The 22,642-nt window shown below is 42.5% G+C and overlaps 1 protein-coding gene across 1 annotated transcript in view; it reads right to left on the bottom strand.

Moving 5' to 3' along the window:
• Positions 1–22,642, bottom strand: part of znf704 (zinc finger protein 704) — a 48,069-nt gene that overhangs the window by 17,982 nt on the left and 7,445 nt on the right. The window lies entirely within an intron of this gene.

The raw sequence follows: 22,642 nt of genomic DNA, 5'->3' as shown, positions 1-22,642 counted from the left end.
TTTGTCTATGATCAATTAGTCTTTCCTGAATAATCTACCTGTGACCTCCACCCCACTCCCCACTGCTGCTCCTAACTAATGTCCTTAAAGGCCAGGCAAATCCCACACTCAATCTACTTTAATGCACTGTACAGGAAATGGCTAATTGAATATATAAGGCTGGTCACGTATAGATTAGAGTAGATGATGAAGTCATTAAGACTCAACAATATTATTGCTGAGAACCACACTGTGTCTAATCATCGGAGTTTTCTAACAGCTAATTAGCTGATTACATATTAGCATGTTTAGCTCTCTCTCTCTCCCTGTCCTTCAAAACACAGCGTCACACAAACACACACACTTGGGTAAGGATCCAGTACTAAATACAGAAACATGTTACACATGAGTAAGCAACAGTACGTGCAGATGGAAACAAACACTCTGTTTGCTAGTTCCTCCTTTTTTTTTTCTAAAACAACAAACACACACTCACTCTTCATGGTGAACAGTGTGGGAGCAGAGCAGGGCGTGGCGTACATTAGCTGGGCATGGAGCCAAAGACCCTCTGTGTGTAAATGTGCGTTACTTCCTCGTGTGTGTGCAGACAGACAGATGCAGCCGAACAGTAGCTGCACTGAGAACGTCGCTGGTCACGATTTTTATCTGCACATGCACATCCATGTTTTGCTTTGCCTTTGTCCTTTTTTCTTCCTCTAATGCACTAAGAGCAGAGCAGATCCGCTTCATGCCGCAAATGGGCAAATAAGTCGACACTGACTGACCTGTTGACACACACAAACACACACATACAGTACCTTCTCTTCCGTATTGATGTTTTCCTTTATGTTACTGTAAAACGTCATTGGGCGTCTGAAAGGCGCTATATAAATCTAAGTTATTATAATAATTATTATTCATTAACATACCATTTTCAATTGCATAATTCATCACAGGTGTAAACTGTGTGTTTTCAAGCCTCTGTCCCTCACTCTGCTTTGGAATAAAAGCAACTCTTCAGTATCTCAGAAAGCACTGGGGAACAAAAGACAGATTCCCTCTCTTGCTCTTTAGCCTACTTATCTATCTACACACTACACTGCTATGACACACACACACACAAACATATACACAAAGGGATACGACTTTCACACTTGAACACTCAAAATTGGAAATTAGATCACACATGTAAAGCGAGACTTATGCACAGGGGGGGAAACAAATACTTCCACTTACTAGATGTAGCAGTTAGCTAAACAAACGTGCAGATAAATGTGGTGGGGGAAAAAGCCCTCAGGCTTTTCATTTCATTCTCTACAGCAAGAGCAAAACATAACATTATTATCATCATCATCATCATCATCTGGACCAAACTGTCTCTTGGACCTGCACTGAAATAATCACAGGCACTTGTAACTGAGCCTGTGTGGCTTAGAAATAAAAACAAACAGCTGCTTTTCCTCTGTGACTTGAATGGTAATACATTAAAGGCAGAAACTCAGGGTGAGCAGCAGTGTGTCTCTGTTGGATAAACAGACTCTGCGCTTGTGAACAATGAGTTTAGCTCCATAAAATTTGTCAATATTTCTTATCAGTTTCCACTTCTCCTTTCGCTTTTCTAATAAAAATGCAGGGCATAAAAAGAGGCATGCGCTACCTTTGTTTATGTGTCTGTGCCTGTGTCAGCCCATCATGTGTGAAGTGGATAACCTTTGAACTTGAAGGTAAATATGTCACGACAAAGACTGTGTGTAGCGACACGTTAATGGGTCAGACGCAGGGATGGTTAAGTGTATGAAAGACCACCGTCCTCAGGTAGTGTGTGTGTGTGTACGGGGAAAAGAGCCACAGGCTAGAAAACCAAGTCCTCAGAGAGTAAATGTGTGTGTGTGTGTGTCAGGTTGATGTATATAAGTCCTGATTTTCTCTCATTTCACCGCCACAAAGATGGAGTTAACCCCTTGAGCGACAGAGATAAGAGGAAATTATCCGCTCTCTCCAATACACTTTGCCTTTTTATGTGCCTTTTGATTGACACATACACACACGCTGCAGCAGTGTGCCCTAGATTTGCACTATAGGTTGTGCTTTCTTACATACATCGCACCCTTTTGGCTTGAGGTCAGCACACATACACATATACATGTGAGGAGGATTATGCCCTAGATTGGTGCTATAGGTTGGAGGACCCACTTCTGAGCCAGCCTCTGGGCCTGGCATACACACAACACAACACAACACAACACAACACAACACAACACAACACAACACAACACAACACAACACAACACAACACAACACAACACAACACAACACAACACAACACAACACAACACAACACAACACAACACAACACAACACAACACAACACAACACAACACAACACAACACAACACAACACAACACAGGGGCTCCCCTTTATAAAATATTACTGTAGCAGGTGTGGAGGACAGTGAGTGGAGAACGGGCAGCTGCTGAACAAAAACTCACAGTTAAGATTGATGCAGAGAGATGATGGCAGCGAGGCAGATGAGGGAGAGAGGTTCGGACTAATTTAATTATACATTCATTCACGTCAATCTTAAACTGTCGGAGGTAATTGTTTCTGCTACGTTTCTCCCCCAATACTGAGACCAGTCTTATACCTGTGCCGTCACAAACCTCCACTGGATCTCTGCAACACGACTGATTATCTATCATATCGTTAGCCTCATAGCATAATTGCCTAAGTCATTTTTTGACCAAATTGAGATATCTGCCTAACTTTCCTCTCCTACCACTGCTGCATCACCTTGCCTTATTGGCTATGTCCTCAACCAATCAGGCAGATAGTGATTTTGGACTCTAAAAGTGTTCTAAGTCATCTTTTTGACTTTGCTTGCTAGAAATTGTGTTTTTTCTTTTTTTCCCCGAAAATTTTCAAATATGACTTAGGCAATTATGCTATGAGGCTAACGATATGTATGATTTGTGCTTTTACATGTCAACAGCGGTAACATGATGCCTGTCTTCAGCTAACACAAAGGAACAATTGTTTTTACACTTGTTATTTTTGTTTTGTTTTTTGCATTTACCTTTTGTGTGTTGGTGCAGTGAACTAATCCCCTGCGAGAGAGCTATTGTTGCCTCTCCAAGTGTTTTCCCCCAGAACAGAATCTACACTTGAATCAAACAAGCAGTTTGACAAACAAGTGAGAAGATACTGTCATGACATGACATGAACAACCTTGTCTCCTCTTTTAACACAAAACTGCACTACCTGAATCTAATCAGCAGCTTTTTATAGTTAAATCTTCCGTCTTCTTCCACAACATGGGGTGTCCTGATACCAAGGTTTTTTTTTTTGTTTTGTTTTTAAACCAAGGGTTTTAAGATGATCATGGAACTGCAACATCCCACTTCAAGTCTCTCTTCTTATTCCTATTTTTAAATAAAGAAGCCCCCCATAAATAACAGGTGTAATGTCACAATGATAAAATTGTACGGCCAATATAATACCTTGAGGTATCATTACAGAAATAATTTTTTCTGGACACAATGAATGGAATGGGTGTAATAATAGAAAGACACACTTAAAATGCAAAGCATTATGATGAGGGAGATGGAAGAAGAAAGAGGGGCAGGAGGTGGAAGCAGGGATCACCCCGCTTAACAGACAAATACACACACACACACACACACACACACACACTCTCACACACACACCCATGCGTACGCAGACACAGAGTGATGGGCTTTCCCTGAATTGATGTTGCTGTATGGCCTAATGAGCAGAGGGAATACACACAATCTCACTGCTCCAAGCTACTCATTTGGCCTTGTGTGTATGTGCATGTGACTGCACGTGTGGTGTGTGTGTGTGTGTGTGTGTGTGTGTGTGTGTGCGTGCGTGAGGGTAAATGTGTCACTCTCTGTGAGATGTTTATGTTTCTGCTTGCAAGTACCTGCGTGCATGGATGCCTGAATACTTGCCGGCAAATGTGAGTGTATATGAATGTGTGTGTGAGAGAGGGAGAGGGAGAGAGAGAGAGAGTCAGTGTGAGTAGTGCGGGGGTCGCCCACTGATGCGAACAAAGACAGCAGCTATGAGAGTCATGACGACCTTTAGAGTGGCTAGCTGGTAAATATTCTCCCTCTATCCCCCCCACCCGTTCTTTCTTTTCTCCCTCTCTCTTGCTGTTTATGTCTCTCGACCCCAACTCTGTAGCACCTGTCTTTCACCATCTCCTGCCTCCCTTTCTCTCTGATGTTGGATCAACACTGTCCATCTCTGTGATGCATCGTTGGAGTGAATAAAGGAAGTGGCCCGAGGAATAACGTATCTGAGCTCCACGTCAGAAATGGAGTAAATGAAGAGGCTGAAAGTGTGTGTGTGAGTGTGTCTCCCTGTCTCTTTGTTCTGCTCTTTTTCCCTTCAGCTTGGTGTAACATTATTTTTCATGTTGTAGCATAACTGGCTCATAACGGCGCCCAATTTCTGCATCGCAGTTCTGATCCCGAGATCTCGTTGATCTCAGTCACGAAGGAAACTCCACAATCATAGCAAACTGGAGTTTGTACCTTAAATCAAATTTGTTTCGAATGTTGTAGATTAATTATAGACAGGCAATTGATACTCATATATTTATTTTATGAAAGCTGTCAAACAAGTAACTCAAATATCTATTGCCCTCGTACTTAAAACAGGACAAGGAATAGTTTGATGAGAGGATCTCCACAGTTCTTATATCTATTCAGTGATATGAAGATACCACCAGCAGCTGGTTCATTTAGCTGAGCACAACAACTAGAAACAGGGGAAACCGTTAACTTATCTCAGTCCAAATGTAACCAAATCCACCCGCCAGCAGCTCCGAGGCTCACTAATTAACACATTGTGGTTTACAGCAGGTTATGTGCCAAGCCATTAGTCCTCGGCCCACAGCACTGATGTCCTGGTGTTTTGTCATCACTGTGAATTTGCATTGTTTCCAAAAAAGGTTGAACTACCCCTTTAAGATGAAATGTAGGGCAACAAGTGTTCCTCTTTTTTTTTCCTCTTCTAATTTCTGTCTCTAAGTGCCACCATAGCTTCAGCGTATAAATGAGAATTATCTATAATCCACTGTAATCACAATGTCTTTATCATATTCATTTGTAATACTTAAAACACCTTATTACACAGTTTAAGCATTTAAATACACAATAATTGTACCTAAATCATCTCAGTAATCAAAGCGATTATACCTCAAGGTGTCACATTATACATGTAAGCAGTTATGACTATAGAGTGGGTTTCTTCAGTGCTGTGTGTTGTGGATGAACAGTTCAGTGTGAGTGGAATAATCTTCAAACTAAATGCAGGTTCATAGAATGTCACCAGGTCTGACAGAGCGCCTAATCAAAGGTCTGCCCCCTATATCTCCACATCCTCCCTTTCCCCCTCTTTCATCCTCCAAGGATGGGTTGGTTGGGGGGAAGCTGCTCCTCTGGTTTCCTTTCCCATCATCAGTGTGTGTTTGTGTCTTCGTTACAGTGTTTAGTGGCGAGTGCGGTGGTGATAATGGAGGTCGTAAGAGCAGCGCGACTTGCCCCCGAATGCTCCTTTCTCTCCACATGCCCTCTGGACACACACACACTCATAAGGCACCACAACCTGCCATTAAGTGCCATAAACCACACCGACATAAACACACACAAGCACCCTTTTATTACCATTGAGCTTGATTATAAACACCTTGGCTGTAACCACAGTAGGAGCAGACAGACACACACCCACGCGTCCATACACACGTCCAGCAGCTCAGCTCCCAGGAGAGCGATACACACACACACACACTGGAGGAAGGGGCCTCTTTCCCAATTACACCTCGAAGGGGGGGTAGCTGTGTGTGTCAGTGTGCATGTGAGTGTGTGTGTGTGTGTGTGTGTGTTTGCTAAAGGTGCTCATAAATGCCCCTGGAGATTGAGCTGATGGAGAGCATAATAAAAGGCCTATCAGCTGCTCCAATCGCCTCACACTGCCTCCAGGCAGGACAAAGGATCTGCCCGCCACTTCAACATTTACCTAAAGGCCTTTTACTTACACCCCTCCCCCTCGATTCTCTCCCCCCTCTCTCCCATCCTCGCTCTTCCTCTCTTCTCCCCGCAGATTGCCCACTATTTGTGCAATTGGTAACCTTTACCTGAGGAGTAAAAGTTAACTGGGATGTGTTTTTCTAGCGCTCTTCTGCTTCTTGACACCTTCATACCTACATTTACAGTCTCCAAATAATGAAACCTCACTGGCAACTTACTGTAATAGTTGTTGGTAAAACATAGAAAGAAGACTCCCTCATTAGAAGTCAGATAATCAATACAAGTCACAGGCATGTTTGGATGACCTTTCAGTTGAGTCTTTGTTTGGCAATGGAAATGCTGCTTGAGAAAAAGAACAGACGGACAGAAAGGTGGAGACGGAGAGAGAGAGAGAGAGGGGGGGGGGCATGTTTTGGGGGAAGGTCTCCATCAGGCGAGCATCATTTCTGATTAATTTACAGCCGTGTGGTATGAGGATGTGACACTGAGCGTGAAGAGACAGCCATGACAAAAAAAATGAAAACAGGAGCCAGAGAGAGAGAGAGAGAAGGGGGGTCCTCCTCTACTCTCCTCCCTCTCAACCATGTCAACAAGTCCACAGCACAAGATTCCTCTGCTCCATTATCCCACATACATGCACCCATACAGGGCAAATGATCATATTTCTAATGGTAACTATACAAATGATACATCTACATGAACTTTAAAGTGAACACTGATTTAATTACCCTTTCATAACAACAGTAACAGGACAACATGAGAAGTTGCTGCGATACTTAATGCATAGATGATACAATGATTAAACATCCAATTCAGCATCATGGATAGAGACGGACTGATATTGCTGCATATGTGACTATTATGAGTATTAAATATTAGGAATATTAGTGAAATATTATCATATTATCAAATATTAGTAGAAATATTATCACTATCAATTCTCGTACAAAGAGCGCTGTCTTAAATTGTCAAAGCTTTTGTTTGTCTACATTCTGGCATTGTTTCTAGGACTCCAGCAGCACAATGCCTCCTATGAAGCGAGCGCTCCCCGCCAGGCAGGAGGTGCTGCATCGAATGTGAAACTTACCGTATAAAAGGAACAAAGCACTCGCTTCTGCTCATGTAAGGTTTTCGCCATGACTACAGTACAGTCAAAGGCAACTTATATGAATTTACATGCATTTTGTTCCATTTTGTTCCAGTGTTGTGTGTAGTAGTTCACTCTGACTGTTGGGGGGGCACAAAACGATAATCTTTGAAAATGTCCACACAGTGGAAATGACCTCCTTTTGTCTGAAGGAATGGGAGCTAGAGAGCGAAAGGTTTCCCCACCTGTCTGTTTTGAAACATACTACAGCACAAAAGAACAGATGAGGAGAAAGCAGGTGTCATAGGGATCAATAGGTCCCACAAATGCTTCACATTACAGTCGCATTATTGATTATTCTTTGTTATGTAGGACATCAGCATTTTTTAATACCATCTCCTGGGCTTGGCTGCACAGAGGGATTTTAACCTACTTTTTTAAATTACCTCCAATTAATAAACAAAACAAAAACAGGGAAATTCACAAAGTGAAAACACAAACATGAGTTTCACTCCCACCACCTGTGTCTTTGCGTGTGTGTCAGTATGCTCCACACGTCTTCAGTGCTTAAATGCTCTGAGCTGCCATAGGGAGAGGCGGCGATGAATTGATGGACAGTTTCAGCCACCTACGTTCCAATTGTCGTGTGTCATTAGGGTCAACGCCGCATGCCTTTGTCTACAACCGCCTGCATTCAAAAGGTAAACAAAAACAGAACAACCCTGGAGTGTAACTAACGTGAGGCATAGCTGAGGACCAACGATGCCTCTTTCCTGTCTGTCTGTCTATCTGTGATATCATAATCAGTTGTAAATGTGTGACTGTGCACCCATCATTAATCATTAACCCTTCCTGTGGGGGTTAAATGCAAATGATTGGCATATTTGCATACATAATTAGAAATGTGCATCTGTGGGTGTGCATTGTGGGTATAGGATCTTTAAGTATGTTTAGTATACAGCATATTTAATTTTTGTGTAAATTATTAATTATAGCTATTTTTCTTAAGAAGTAACATTTCCCTTGGGAGAACAACCAACTGGAAGCAATTAGATGATTTGTGGAGTGAGTTGGATGAATTTCAATTGATGGACTGTTGTGGTGCCAAAAAGATTTGACAGAGTTGTTTGTCAGGAAACACTCAGACAAACAACTTGTACTCGCCTCACTGTGGCTGTCGTTACAGATTTCATATGCTAGTGCAAGTTAGCCGCACCACCTCCTCTACAGTGCCAGCACACAGCTGAGCGGTGGGCTAACATCTCTCTCTGTCAGAGGAAAAACAGTCACACACACACACACACACACACACAAAGCAGGCAGCAGAGAGAGGAGACAAAGGAAGAGAGGGGAGGGCTAATGTGTGGGAGGGTGGAAGAGACACAGATCATGGGGGAGCGAGGGGGGAAATGAGCGGGAAAACAGAGATGGAGAAGATAGCAGAGAGCGAGCCAGGGGAGGTGAAGGCAGGACGGAGAGAGAGAAAGGGAGAGAGGTGGAAAGCAACAATGGAAAGCTCATCTAGCCATGTGGGTAAAGGGGCATGATGAAAGAGAGACAGAGGGAATAAAAAAAGAAAATCAAGAAAGACTGGGGAATGGACGGTGAGAGGGAAAAGTGTTAAGTGGGAGAAACCGAAACAAAGAGGTGAGGAGAGAAAGGGAGAGCGGTGAGGATCTCATCCAGTCTTTTAGTCTTTGGTTTAAATGACCTGTGAAGCTCAGGTCCAAACTTTTACCTGGAACAAAAGTGTGTGATGTTAGTTTCAGACCAACACGGGTGTCATGTTTCTATCCAGCGCCCACGGTGCAAAATACACTTGCACCTATCTGAGCTCCCGTGGGCGTGTTGGTCTTAAAATGAGGTGTGGTCAGGTGCGTTGTTGCTATCTGAAGGCAAGGCAGTGATTGTGTGACGGACCGGTAAAAACCTAGTTTGAAGTCAATGGCACAACATTTCAGTGTTTTTGTAAATCCCCATGATCAATATATGAGTATATGCCAGCGTGAGTGAGTGTGCTGAAAATGCACTTTGTTGTTGTTTGGATAAGTCAGGTGAAAAGATTACAATACAGCTAGTCTGAGCTGAAGGAAGTTTGCTGCTGCGTTTAGCCTCTCATTGGCCAGAACAAGCCAGCCGGCGGAAGTCCCGCCTTCCTGTTGCAGTTTTCACAGTCCCCTTGGAGAAAGGAAACAACAACAGGAACCACGGATATTTCGATATGATTGTTAAGAATTTTCAAAGAGTATGTTGATGCCATTTGCTGTTCAAGAAGGACGTTCTGGCTTGTTTGCCGACCAGCTATGTCAAAAGTTTTATCTATCAAGCTTGGCCCATCGTCTTCAGTGAGCTAGCGAGACTAACGCCTACCGCACGATCTGATATCACCAAGTAAACAACAGCCCAGGACTAACCTTAACCCTAAACCTAACCGGTTGGTTATAACAGCGCTCCTGGGCTGTTAATTACTTGGTGATATCAGATCATGCAACGCCTACCACCCCGGGAATATTTTGCAAGCGCACTGTTGCTGTGGCACCGCCCACAACGATTGTGATTGGTTGAAAGAAATCCAAACAGTCGAGGTGTTTTATTCTCCGATCTAAGAATCAGAGTCGGACCATGCAGCCAGAGCAAGACGACAATACAGCCAACAACAGGTTGGAGCGTTGTTTGTGCCGTGCTGTGTGTTGCATAATCTTTCACTGTGTCATGGATGCCTCCAGCAGACAAATATGGGAAATCCGCCATATTGTTTCCCTTTTGTCTCCAAGACTAAAATTGTGCAGATCCAAAATGAAGCTATGATTCATTTACACTTCTCATAACATAACATAAAAGATGTCTAACGCTGCGATCTGTGCCTTTGCTTCATTGTGGAGCCATGCGTAGCACATTCACTCATTCTCTTCCTTTGCCAGAGAAACATTTACCTCTAATCCAATGTAATATCCAACACTGGCCATCAAATCCCAGTACCGGAGCCACAGATGACAAAGAGCCACACAAAATCTTAATACTGCTTTGACATGTAAGTGAAAATACACAGAGCGTCTGTATCAGATAATATACGGCTTTAACTAACAAATATTGAGCCAAAAGTCAGCAGAGGCTAAAAAAGAAAACAATGGTTTCCTTCGGATAAGTTCTTCCTGGATGTAAGTATGCTGAAGTTGAGTAAAGAAGGATTTTACTAAACTCCCCAACCCTCCTACAAAGAGCCACTACACAGCAGCTGACTGAGGCACCAATGTTTACATAGATGTCAATGGGTGGTCATGAATTATGCATGCTGTATGGAAGACTATGTTTTGTGTGTATGTATGTCGTTTGTAGATGTTAACTCCAGAAAGTGCTATTGTGCATGTGTGGGTGCGTGTGTTTGTGTGTACGTAATGGGGGTGTTATGTTTCCCTCCATCGAGGCTGCGAGTCTCAAACGCTCGTAAGAGTGAAAATAAGAGAGGGATCTTTAAGAGAGAGAGAGAGAGGGAGAGGGAGAGGGAGAGAGAAGCCCCTGGTAAACACATCCATTTTCAGCTCATAGTGAGGTAATGCTGCCAAAGCTCGCACAATCCTCACACACACATACAAGTAAGACACACATGCAAAAATACACACACAAGTTCTGCCGACAGCTTTCTAGTTTGGCAGAACATCGGAGTCCCACCCGACCCAAACCCCTAAATTGATTGCACGCACACACACACACACACACACACACACACACAAACAAACAGTGCCGCTCGCACTAGAGTCAAGTTCAGCATGTGGAACCCGAATCCAAACAATAACAACCTCGTCTGCAGATGCTGTAGCTCACGTGACCGAAGCCACCGGCTCCCATTGTTTACAAGGAGGGACGGGAGAACAGGAGGGAGGGAGGTGATAAGTGTGTAGTTTGGCCAAACTGCCGCCTTGTTGATATTAAGAGCTCTCTGGTGGTGGGGGTGGGGTGTGTGTGCGTGTGTATGTGCGTTGAGGAAATCGGGAGATGGTCTCAACAACCTCTCCCAGTGGGGGTTGAGGAGGAGGGGGCTGTACCAGCTGTCTTCTGAATTCCAGCACCTCCGTGGATGTGCACACTCACAAACACCCACGCACAAGATTAACCCCGAAGCCAAAAGTGCCACCGCTCGCTGTTTGGCCTCTTACATGTTGTCCTGTACAGTGACAACGGACGGCGGAAAACCGGAAGATAAACACAACAGCAGTAGACCAACCTTTACCTTCGTGGGGTCGTGTGCGTGTGTGTTTGCGTGTGTGCGTGTGAGATAACCATGCCCGCTGCCTGCCGGCTCGCAGGTGAAGCTAATGACAAATGTCTTTGAAGAACAAAGGACGGCAGAGAGGGGGAGACAAAGAGAAAGTGAGTGTGAGTAAAAAGAGTGAGAGAAGATGAGAGAGAGAATATTACACAGACTCCCTACAGAGAAGAGACACAACAACTGAAGCTTTGTCTTGTTTGAAAACGTTGTGTGGTTGCGTTGGCAAGGGCCGATTACAGTTTGGTACGTTAGTGAAGCAGCTGGGTGCACCACTTTAAAGTTTGACGATTTTTTTGCGCCGCAACAGAAGGATGTTTTTCATTTTGGGTACTTGTTGATTTGTGAAGGAAAAAAGTCAAAAAGATCATATTAGCAACAGTAATAAAGAATAAACAGGAATTCAAAGTTGAGGATATTTCAAAAGAGTGACATGAGAATTTCCAAACAGGCTGTTTGCGTCAACACAAGTCCACCACTGGGTCTCTCATATACACTTCCACTTTAAGGAAAGATAAAATAGAGAAATAGCTGCCGTATCTGTTTCTCTTTGTCAGGCTCTACTGTATGTACGTGGCCAAGTGTGTGAGCTGGAGACCCAACAGATGATGGATTGCCTTTTACTCCTTCTTCTTCTTTTGGATGTGCCTGGTGCGTTATTTACAGTTCTGGTCTGCTGCCTACTTGCAGCTTTAGATCTTATTGGAGACACCAAAGACCACGGCTGCCCCTTATTGGATTATGAAGTAAAAGGATATTCTACTGTCGTCCTATTCTGGAACAATTTTATGTAGATCGGCTCTGGCAGATGGCTCTCTGATGTCGGACTAACAAATGGCTAACTTTCAATTAACTTTATCTCCCTCCTCACAACATAAGGTCTCTTTGTTGAGGAAGGCATCTGCGGGATAGTTTTGACGAAATGTCTGGCTTATTTAACTGTGTACTGGTTTCAACAGTGTTGAGCAGAATTCAGAGGACGGCAACTGTTGAGATGCTCCATGCCAGTTTTTTTTATGTTACTCTCTCTCATTAAGTACGATTATAGCAAAGAAAATTAAGAATAATCAAGCGAATCTGCACTGAAAGGTCATCTGATGCATGTTGCACAAACACCGCTTTAAATTTGTCCGACTGCTGCTTGTGTGAAAGATCTTTTTTGCAATCTCGTAGGTGAAATTACACACTACCTCGCTAAACACATTATAGCTTCCCCCGTGGTGTAAATATCTTTAATACATCTGTTGGTCCAGAAGGTGGATCCATACTACATCTGGGAACTAACACAAGGGTAGGCGTTGTGATTTTGATTCATTACACAAGTTAGGATCATATGAAGGCTGTTGAGTCGACAAATCTGTTACACAACTTCAATTCTAAGAGGGTGTAAGCGTGTAAACGTACAGTAATATGCTCTGCTAGTCTACCTTAAAACATTTTACGCCCTGACAATGATCCTGACAACAATGGATGTTTACTTGTTTGCTTTTAACATGTGTTCTTTTGACAACACTGAAGGGCACTTTGGGGATGAAGGTCAGTTTACTATCAGCGGGGCGTTACGTCTTGTCCTTCCACATTGCTAATTGGCAGGTAATTGGTGTCCTATGATTATCAGTGGCTCGCCAGTGATTACACCAGTACAGACACTATTGACAGTATCGACAGGGTGGAGTGGTAAAAACATCGCTTCAGGGACTTGAAGGACATGCGGGAGGATGTGAGGTTTATCCGAGTGGCTACACAACTCAACATCTGTTAGGAAAAGGAGAGACACCTGTGTTGTGACCTGATGTGACACAGAGAGAGGAGGGAGGGTGCAGAGAGAGAGATGCCACTGCTGAATAATATAGCCGGGTTGATATATTAATCATATGAAGTCTCTGCTTCCATAATGTACATATGTGCGAACATTACCGCAGATGCATGTGAGTCAAGAGTAAATGCGAATGCACGCGCAAGTAGTCTGATAAACAAATGCGTTGAACCGTACGGAACAAGCCACACTGAGCCGTTTGGCTCCTCGCAGCATTTTTCCACAGTTCCTTCCAAGTCCAGAAGATTCTCATCTGGAAGGAATCATATTGTTCTCTTTGAAAATGACTGTCTGCATGAGACGGAGGCGAATTACAGAAGCACACAAAAAAATGTTTTTCATATCACTCCCCTCTTCATCAAATGTAGCGTCTCAGTCGATTAAAGGAACATTTAAGGAAGTCCCACGTTAAAATCATATGGTGTGCAGCTGATAATACGTTCTGCTGCTGGATGGGGCCTGTCAAAGAATAATTAATGTTCTCATGCAAACTGTCATGAACAAAGAAAGGAAGTCATTATAATGCGATCTTTAAAGCAGGCGGTGCTGACAATCTGAGAAGTGGCAAGTTGGAGTGGTATCAAATGATAGCGATTGCACATATACCGTAACGCGCCTACATGCGCGCGCATGTCACACGAGGGCACCTCCACCCTATCTTGGCCCACCCCTCTGTCACGCCGCGCCCACTCTGCTAAACTGCGATAAAATTGATGAGCGACACTCAAATTAAAACGGGGCTACAATTATGACACCCTCATGCCGCGCTCTTAATTAGTACATCTCCATTTTAATTAATAAAGCCTGTCAGCCTGACAGATATCAATAATTCACAACAGACAGGTCAATGGAGCCTCAAAATTGATGGCCATAATTAGAAATAATGCAGGGAGGGGGTTACTTCTGCAGGGCTGGGTTTGTTTTTAATAGGTTACACTTGAGAAGCATGTCGCCTCCCCGCTGTGTCACAGTGTCTTTGCCCCAAACCAAAACTTTGCCTAGGCCAGTACAGTAATAAAAGGACTAAATTATGACAGGAGGTGCACAATCATTCATCTTGCAATCTGTGTTCTGTACATTTTGTGCTTGATAAGTTTTTTTTATTTTTTTTCCACATTAAGTTTTTGTTGGGCCATTTATTATGAACTACTGGGCAAAAAAAGTTTAGACACAGCATCTGAACTTTCACTGGTGCTATGAATAAAATTACCAAACCATAATGTCATGTATTAGGATTTCAGTTCAACGTTGCGACATAACGAAAAAAGATGTTAAACAATAGGCCTAAAATCATTTGATGTAATTCTCTCTTTTTTTTTTTTTTCATATACTGTCAGTTTGAAAACTTAGTATTATTCCCTGTATTATTCTGTATGCTAGAGTCAAATTAGCATGGGTTTTATGGGCAGGTGGTGATTTTGAACATATTTTCTTATCATTTTACAAACTGACATTCTAACAGTGCGCTGATTTCACTGCCCAGCTTGGGTGTCACCAATCCACTGCCCAAGTTTCCCCTTGTACCCATGAGAATGGCTGCTCAGTGGACTTTACACTAATTTCACCCCCTCATTAGTGCTTCTGTTTGGACATGATGTGTGACACTTAACACTGCTGTCAATTAGTACCACCTTGTATATACCATAATGCACGTCTGTCAATAGAATCAATTAGAGCTTTTTTCCCCCTCCTACAGCACTCTGTGCCATCAGTCCATTAAAGCTTGGGACTATGGATTAGTCTGAAGCAACAGAGGGCCCACAGAGCCTGCTGTCACATAAACATCGGCGTCGAGGCCCTGCACTGTGCATTATAGATAGCTGGCTGGGAATGACTGAATACAAAACTGCCTTACTGATAAAACCACTGCAATGGTAAGACAAATTAGCATATTAGTGACATTTTCTGTGAGGCTTTAGATTGATTCTTTGGTTAATTCATGGCACTGGTGCTGTGCTGTCAGACCAATACATTTAGTCACACTCCCTTGACAGCCATAAATGGTGTACAAACTCCTAAGAAGATGCGTTATGTTTATTCACAACATCAATAACTGCAAATAGATTTTTTGCTGATGGCTCCAAAATGAATGTTACACACGATAAGTCAATTTCGCTAATAGTGTCAAAGCAATCAGCATAGGGCTTCTAGACTGTCAAATATGTTATTTAGATAAACTATAGACAGCGTGTATTTCATTTTAACTGTGTGTAGTGAACCTTCAGGCTGAAAAATGGTGCAGATGTTATGATAATCTTCTTTCTCAAAAACTGATCTTGTAATGAGCGTGCCGAATGTATGATCTAAGCGAACATCTAAGCTTTTAAAAGGATAGTTTGGGTTATTTGATGTGGGGTTGTGTGAGTTAGTCATGCATAGTCAGTGTGTTACCTGCAGTAGAGTCGGATAAAGGCGATGGCAGTTCAGAGAAGCAGTAGGGAACATGGTACAATCGCAGAGTGATGTGCGCTTCAATGTACGATTCATGTAGAATAACTTCAGCATATTATCTTCCCATCAAAACAGCACTTTTCTTTTCTTTGGTACTAGATTTTTCTCAACCACTGAGTTACCGTATTCCTACATACTTCAGTACCGGCACACCTACTACAGCGCACAATATATTAAGCCAGCCGCAGGTCAGCTGAGTGAATGAAAGAACTAAACTTCACTTTGGGAAGATAAAGCACTGAAAATATTCAGTAATGCTAGATAATTTCAATTTGAAAGCGTCTAAAGTATTTTTTGTTTCTCGCCCTGTGCACAGCAGCACGGCAGCACACTCAGTACTCGATAACACACTGACTATGTATAACTACCTCACACAAACCCACGTCAAATAACCCAGACTCTCCCTTTAAGTCTTTTGTCGTTCAAGTGAATGTAAATCTTGGGAACAATACACACACAGATTGCCTGCACGTTTGCCACAGTCTAGCGCTTTGGCAAAAGATCACAGTGAATTCAGGCTGACCGTCAACTTATCCATGGTTCACCGTTCCTCCACTCAGGCTCCCTGATATTTAGCATGCTTAATTAAAGAGCCAATTTGCATATAAATTTAAACTCACAATTTCGCTCCTCGGGCATCACAGGTGGTCGTTTTCTCAGGAGCCACAACCTGTTCACTCAGCCTCTGCAGACCCGCTCCATGTGCCTCTTGCTGGCCACAGATATTGACAAAGAGAGAGAGCTTTGCCTTTGATTGGTCTATATGCAATAAATCTAAAGCTGCGTTAATAGCAGGGTGGGGTGTATTTGATAATAGAGGTTCACTGCTGTCAACCTCAGCCCAAAAGATCTACATTGTTTTTGTTTTTTAGTTTTTTAATGTATGCAATCTGCAGACAGTGCTGATGTTGCCGGACGGAGCTACTTCCTACATGGCACTCAATGGCTCATGCTTTTAGAGATACAAAGAGCCAATAAACGCTAATATAACATGATATTTAAGTAATCCGTGTAGGCCATTGTTTAATAAGGTATGCTCCCGCAACAAAATCACTCATGCTAGAAATGACAACCTGAGGCACACAAGGTGCTTGCGTCTCAGCTGGTTTTCACATCTCCTGTGCATTTATTCTTTTCCTGCAGAGAGACGATCTCATTTTGTCCTATTAAACTGAGTTATATCATGCAGAGACACTAAGGATGGAAAGTGGGAGGTTAGAGGACGGATCTGATATTACAACAGCGCACGATGGCTTATGTGTAGCTCCGACAAAAATGAGATCATATCACTCTAATTTTAGTGTTTGCACTGGTTATCTGATACTCGCAAAATTGATTTTAAGATTTTGTTGATCCCTTTCAAAGCATAAATACACCTGGTGCCAAGATATTATCACAGTCTTTTAACCCCACATGAGTCAGACTGAGGACCTCAGGTTGATCCCTACTGGATTTTCTAAAGCCAAGATTAAAAACAACAGGCAACATCAGGCTTTTCCCATCAGAGCTCTCACACTCGGTAAAAAAAAAAAAAAAAAAAAAATTATTCAAACCTCTTAAAAGAAGAGAAGAATTGTCTGTGCATGTTTTTGCACACTATACCACTGATAACAGTACTGTCAAACTGGATAAACTAAACATTAAACAAAGTTAAATTAAACCGCCTGCACAGACGTCTTCAAAAATGAAAAAAGATTCAATGTGCCTGCTAGATTTGCCATTATGTCAAATCCCATTACATTTTGAATTTTGTGGGCTATCATGTGTCAAAAACAAAAGCCCTTTGTTAAACCTGTTGGGCAATGTCCTATACACTGTGTGTGTTTGTGTATATAAATCTTCTTGGTTTATATATATATATACACACACACCAAGAAGATTTCTGTTTCTGATATTTTTAGCTTTGGGTTGTTGGACCCATCTGATAAAGTTAACAGAATACTTAACTCAACACAATTGGTTTGGTCAAATAATCTGTTGCCGCAAAAACCTCAGTGCTCAATCAGATAACAGTGCATTGAGACTGGGAGAGTGAGGCAGTGAATGAGAGCGAGAGAGCGAGCGAGAGACAGCGGGAGAGAGAGAGAGAGAGAGTGAGAGCTCATGAGAGCTGTCTTTTCAAATGGTAATCACATGGTTTCTAAACTCCACTGCCGTCCAAACCAGGAAAACTGTTTTCTTTGGAAAATGCTGAGCATCTTGCTCGGTCGCTCTCTGTCACTCACTCCATGGAGAACCCACACCGCTCTCATGCACACGCCCCGCCCTCCCCTCCTTTCTCTTGTTTCGAAACTCAAATGCCCTCCTTCGCCACAAACACAAACATATTGTGCAAAAGGAGTAAGAGCAATAACAGTGTTCCAAAAAGGTATGAATGACCACAAAGACAAACAAACCCAGTAGCAGAGGGAGAGCCGGCAGGTCACGGAGCCATGTCTCTTTATTAAAAGCCAAATGATGATCTGGAAGTCCCTTTGGGCTTCTTTTTGCACAGTGTGTGCAGTCTTCAGCCCTGCTTCATGTCTCAGCTGGCAGTAGGCTAAGTGTGAAACAAATGGCTTGCTCAGCAATGTGTCAACAATAAAAATAAACAACAATAATAAACTGTTTTCCTTTGGCATCAAATCCCGTTTTTGAAGTTTGTCCCACTTTCTTGTTTCAATTTACAGAAACATGAAATGATCAGTTACCACAAATCACATAACATTTGGTCAGCTTGGCTATAAAAGTTAAAAAATATAACATTGTTGGGGGCCAGCAAAAGGTCCAGTTATTTTAAGAAACATGAGTAAACTTGGTTTGCGCTAGAAAGAGAGGGCGGGCTGTTGGCGATCTGAGGAGGAGACGATTTAAACCCCAGATCTGTTGTTTTTGGGTTTTGCAATAATAAGCAGAGCACTCTCTTGATTTCCCCTTCAACTAAGGTTATACTTCACTTCCTCTGCTTGCAATTAGTCTACAGAATGCTATTTGTCAAAAGCCAAGTCATTTGTTTCCACTGGTCTGCCCCCGCCAGCTCTTGTTACAATTGACTGTTTCCTGCATAGAGAAAACATAAGCCCTTGGAGGAAGGAGTAGGCCCAGCAGCTGGCTAAGACCACACTCTGACAATGAGTACAGATGTCTGAGCCTTCAGTATAAAAGAGAATCACACAATAAGTATGGCATAAACAAATCAAAAATCTGCCATAGTGAGCAATTCCTGCCTCGGTATCTTGAGACACAGCACATTTACAAATGTTTCATAAAGGGAAACCATTTCTTTGGGCATTTGGGAGTTGGGCCAATGCAGAAAATAGGTCAATCATTGAATGACACCTATTGATTTTTGGCACAAGATCTGACGAAATGCGGGCAAAGTAAATGTGCTGTAAACAAATACGATGAAAGAAGGTACTCGATAAAGTAATGAGAGCTGGACCGGCTGACAGACCCATGAAATGTAGCTACAAAAAACCCCCGAGGTCTAACATCTATACACCAAACTGTCATTTTTCCTCTATTTTTCCAATGATTGCGGATGAGGCATTGGGGTCCTTCTGTGACTCCCAGTGAGGTAGGAAACCTATTGTATCTGGGTTACAAGGGACCTGGAGAGCCATCAAACAGCCCGACATTTTCTTGGTAAATCACCAGCAGAGAGGGAACTTCTCAGAGTGCAATTAACAACCTCAAGGTCAGACTTCTCTGGAGAGTTAGCTCCGAAAAAAAATCCTCAGGCATTCTCTCTCTCTTTCCTCCCTCTCTCTTTCGCTGTTATCTTTACTGCTATACACTCTTACACGTGCTATTTCTCCATCTCCTTTACTCTCCTGTCCTTCTCCTCACACATGTGCACATTTGCCCCCTTGTCATTCCCTTGTCCCCTTTCAACCATCCCTCCAAGCATCCTGCCTTCCCTTCTTCTCCCCTCTCGTCTCCAACACAGATAAACGTTACTTTGTGGTCGGTGGTGACACCATTTCTTCCCCGGGGCTGGAGCGGGACCTGAAAATCGGTCGCAGGTGTGCAGAGGATGAGAGCCATGGATCTTAATCTTAAGGCAATAATGGTGCTGTGCACTGAAGAGGTCACTACAGGGATAGCTTAGAAGGGAGCTCAGGCTCCTACCTGCTCTTAAGATGTGGAAAGAATGAACTTTCCGTGTTCTTGATTGTGCGGGCGCACTTTATAAATTGGGCTGAAATTGATTTTTTTCAGGTCTGGTTTTGCAGTGGGTTTGATTTAGCACTTGACAAGCACAATAGATCTTTGGATTTTGAGTACCAGGCTTTGAAGTGCTATACACAAAATAATTAGATGTCAAGTCGATGCTGTTGGCTAAAAACGGGGACTTTAAAGACGTTGATGTGACATTAAGAAGGGATGAACTCCCTGAACTTTAACTATGAGGATTTTTCAAAGAGGAAACATTTACCCCCTCACATCAAGAGAAACCTTAAAACACCCCAATTTTTTTTTTTAACTCAGTCACTGCAATTACATCATGAGACCTACGTTGGAGGCCATGCTCTTCTCTCTCAGTATGTCTTTTTACACTGCCACTGAAAAAAATAAGATAAACTCTTATTGTAGAATAATACTTTTGGAATAGCTCTGTACAAAGGTTTCACAGCATTTGCAGAAGTTACATAGAGCGCATACAACCACTCACACTTTCAAGGATGTCTTGATTGTTCAAAAGGTGTCCTACCTACACATGGCCTTTACTTACCTGGCATGAAATGAATTGGCTCCTATATGGTGTTGGAGGCACAGACAAAAGGGAGATGAAGCTTAGCACACTCTCAGTAAAAGTAGATTTAACCTTGGTATTTGGTTGTTTCTACTTCTGGGAGGATTAGTGCTGACAATTCTTTTACCCCTAATGCTTCAAAGATGCCTGGGCAGGCTAAATAAAAACACAGCAACACTCTGGCACATTCCTGTTGGAATTTTGGCCAGGAACGCAGCTTGGGTGTGTTATTGAAAAATTGGAAGCGAGTACCTGTGCTGTTAACTAAAAAGATGTGACTCATTGTAAAGGTCATGCTTTCTCTTTATCATTATGTTAGGACTGCTGCATGAAGAAGTTAAATTCTGATTGATTGGACATCCCCCATGGCTTCCTTGTTGTTATGGGGTCTCGTTAGGGGGATAAACAGGAAGTTGGCTTCTAAAGTGGTCGTCCCTGAGCTGAGGCAACGTGCTGAACTTGCACAAGGCCAGTGAGATAATCAATAAGCCATTCACAATACCCATATAAATATCAATATTATTGCAATCCCTATGCAAGGAGGTAATTATAGTGGGACAGGTGTAAAACTTGTGTCTAATCCATATGATGGATTGAATTTAAAAAGATATTTTTCCTCTTAATGGGAAACAAGAGAGAACCAAATCAATGATTCATCAGCAAATAACTATTAAATTTAAAGTAGGGCTCAGGATGCGGTAATAAAGCTGCTCCTATGGGCCACTTTTACTGTACTTTTCAGCAAGTTGCCATCGATTGGACTCCTCCAGCAGCCAGAGACAAGTAATGGGGAGTGATGTTCGATAACGGTCCTGTGCTTTACAAGATATTAGCGTTTCACATGTAATAGTGAAAGAGTGTTGTTTCTTTATTAGATTGGCACTTCACAGACGTGCAGCGCCGCCTATTTAAGTTTAATTGTTCTGTGGCAGACCAACATTAGCGGTGGATTATGCTGACTATCTATTAGGACTGTCAATGAATATTTGAAATTCGAATGTATATTCGAATTATAGTAATAAAAATGAAATTCGATTATTAAAATATGATATTCGAATATTAATAATTTTAAATTATCTTCACGCGCACAACCACAACAACAGCAACTACAACTTCCTCCTACAAATGCACGGTCGTCGGTGTGACATGCAGAACGCAGCAGGACGCAGCAGGACGACTCCTCAGTCCATGAGTTTCATGTCTCAGACCGGATCATGTCAATCCAGCTGCAGAAATATCCGGGGGACGGGAGCGCCGCGGTAACCGTAGTAACTCACACAGACACACACACACACACACCTGTCTGTGTGGTCACGTCTGGAGAGAAGCAGCTTCTCTGTTTTCCCAAACTACCGAGTGACAGCTTTAATCGCGCATTAAAAAAATAGTGCCGTTCACTGAGAGCAGTGATGATCCTCTGCACTTCATCGCGACTGTGCTTGATCCGCGTTATAAGGATCATTACTGGGATGTGGGAAGAAAACATGCTGGCTCTTATCCCGTTTCCCGAGCGAGCCGTTTGCTCGCGTCATCACAAAACTTGTTTGACATGAATTGATAAAGGCCGAGTAAAACGCGGTCTTTTTTCACGTATTAATATGCATATAATGTCGTTGCTGATTTGCATTGTGTAGCTGTTTGTTTTGTGTAATGTAAGCTGTTCAAAACGTGTTTGACATGCGCTGATAATAAATACAGGCTACCGCTATAAAAGTCCATCTCTTTGTATTGATTTTTGGAGAAAATATGAAAAAATAGATATTCGAATTTTATTCGAATATCTATTTTTTTTAAGAGGCAATATTCGAACCTCATTTCTGCCATTCGTTGACAGCCCTACTATCTATATATCTATACATTTGCGGGTATGTGCGTGTGTACAAGTCTGTGACGTAAAAGAGTCACTGAAAGTGTAAGGGCTATGTGAGGGATGTACTACGCCACATAGCTGCTCACCCAATTGTATTTATTCTAGTCTCGATCATGGCCGTGAGGTAAATGTACAGTATGAATAAGTCCACAGTGTCTTTGCTGTCAAGCAGGAAACACGTCCTAGAGGGCAAAGATTCAATTTACTATGTTAACTCTCATGGCCTTGATTCCACGTTGTACCACTATTACAATTTGGGAAACCACCAGACGCATGTAATTTACCCATAACCATAACTGCTTCAGAGAGTTAAGACGGCAACATGGAGTTCATCCAAAAATGACATTTTGCCCACACAACCCTTCAATATTTAGGACAGAGTA

Source organism: Trachurus japonicus, chromosome 11, assembly GCF_045865225.1.
Source record: "Trachurus japonicus isolate A0001 chromosome 11, Traja_1.0".
Taxonomy (NCBI): domain Eukaryota; kingdom Metazoa; phylum Chordata; class Actinopteri; order Carangiformes; family Carangidae; genus Trachurus; species Trachurus japonicus.
This window is presented reverse-complemented; position numbering and strand designations above follow the sequence as displayed.